A 2318-nucleotide genomic window follows, 5' to 3' on the forward strand; every position below is an offset into this window, starting at 1 on the left:
AAAGAAGAGAAATTTAATTTAAAATATCAATCATCATTGCCAAGTCAGTTATAAAATATATATTTTCAAGATGGGCAGCCATACCTAAATACATTTAATTTGAATAAAAATAGTGATGTAGCGCTGGAGAAGCGTACCACACAGCTAGGGTTGACCTTAAACCAGTGGTCCCCAACCTTTTTTGGGCCACAGACTGGTTTAATGTCAGAAAATATTTTCACGGACCGGCCTTTAGGGTGGGACGCATAAATGTATCACGTGAGAGAGACAAGCGTCAAGAGTGAGTCTTAGACGGATGTAACAGAGGGAATCTGGTCAGTTTTTAAAAATAAAACATCGTTCAGACTTAAATATAAATAAAATGGAAATAATGTAAGTTACTTATTCTTTCTCTGTGGACCGGTACCAAATGGCCCACGGACTGGTACCGGTCCGCGGCCCTGGGGTTTGGGGACCACTGCCTTAAACTACAGGCAGCCCATCGTGGTCCCCAAACTCTACCAATCTTTATAATTTCAATTCCAAGTTGTTTGGATATTTTATTCAATTTGGTTCTTATTGGATTGATGAAAAATAGTATATATCTTATCAATAAATATTTTTAAATGATTTACTTGCTTTATTTCATCGAATCATCTAAAACAAGATGGATGTGATGGTTTAAACAGTGCCTTATTACGATGTTTGGAAACTCTTTTGCTATCCTGGTGCTCACTCCAGTTTTTCTCCTAAGCATAACACTGGCACCATCGAAGCAAAATCCTATTAAGTGTTTTTCTAAGTAGTTCTTAGTAAGCCCAACATTATTTAAACTTTCAATAACTGAAGAACATATTGTCTCTGCATCTTGTTTTTCCAATCCAACTAGCTTAACAAAAATTGTTGGTGATATAACTGAATCCTCAACTTTTAAGAAAAGTATAAAAACTAGCTTGCAAGATATGGTTGAAGCTTCATGAATAATCAAACATATTTTCAGATTATTTTCAATAATTTTAGTAAATATTTTGTTTTTAATTTCCTTTGCGATGAAATCAACTACTTTCAGAGCAATTTTACATGAATATAATCGTATTGCCATATCTAATCCATTTTTAATTTGTACTTCTATGTCTAAAAAAACCCGGTTTACATCTTTTTGCCAAGTTGTAAACTGTATTAAATACTATACAAGTAGTACTTAAATATTTTTCATTCATCATATTTATTGCTTTTGTAATTGAGTCCTACTCATATTTTTTACGTTCTCTTTACAAATGTTATGAGCTTTTGATAAAAGATATTCTTTCATTTTTTCCTTAGTGAGGCTTGTTGTACCTCTTTATTTTTCCCTGATGCCTCAATCTGAAAAACATTTCCTTTCTTTCGACACACACTTTTCTCTTTTATGAAGTCATATTTTGCACAATACTCGCAACATAACTTTTTGTTAGAAGTTACTAGTCCATCATATTTTTCTTTAAAATTGTTATATTGTTGCACTGTCCAGCATTCAGGAACACTATATTTAATTCTGGAGTTATTGTTTTTTATTTCAAAAACTGATGTGCTTGCTCTCTTCAAGTTGGAGTGGTTGTGCTTGTGACTATTTTACCATCCAAGGCCAATTCCTATATAACAAATTCCGATTTTGGTTTTTTATTGAAAAAAAAATCCATCAAACTCTTCATCCTTTTATTTTATTTATTTTTTTAAAACTCTTCATCCTTTTAGGCCCTGGCCGGTTTGCTCAGTGGTAGAGCGTCGGCCTGGTGTGCAGAAGTCCTGGGTTCGATTCCCGGCCAGGGCACATAGGAGAAGCACCCATCTGCTTCTCCAACCCTCCCCCTCTCCTTTCTCTCTGTCTCTCTCTTCCCCTCCCGCAGCCGAGGCTCCATTGGAGCAAAGATGGCCCGGGCGCTGGGGATGGCTCCTTGGCCTCTGCCCCAGGCGCTAGAGTGGCTCTGGTCGCGGCAGAGCGATGCCCCGGAGGGGCAAAGCATCTCCCCTTGGTGGGCGCGCCGGGTGGATCCCAGTCGGGCGTATGCGGGAGTCTGTCTGACTGTCTATCCCCGTTTCCAGCTTCAGAAAAATACAAAAAACAACAACTACAAAAAAAACCTCTTCATCCTTTTAAAGGCTACTGCAAAAACAAATTTTAAATGTTTTATTTTAAGATTCTATAATAATATTTATATATAGACATTAATATCCTTTATCAAAGATTACAAGATATTATACAAAAACTTATTGAAAGTGTGTTCATCAATAACTAAGCAGGGACATGTAATAAAGAATGCAAAGTTTTATAACATATTATTACAATCACCAGAGGAAAT

Source organism: Saccopteryx bilineata, chromosome 11 (assembly GCF_036850765.1).
Source record: "Saccopteryx bilineata isolate mSacBil1 chromosome 11, mSacBil1_pri_phased_curated, whole genome shotgun sequence".
Taxonomy (NCBI): Eukaryota; Metazoa; Chordata; class Mammalia; order Chiroptera; family Emballonuridae; genus Saccopteryx; species Saccopteryx bilineata.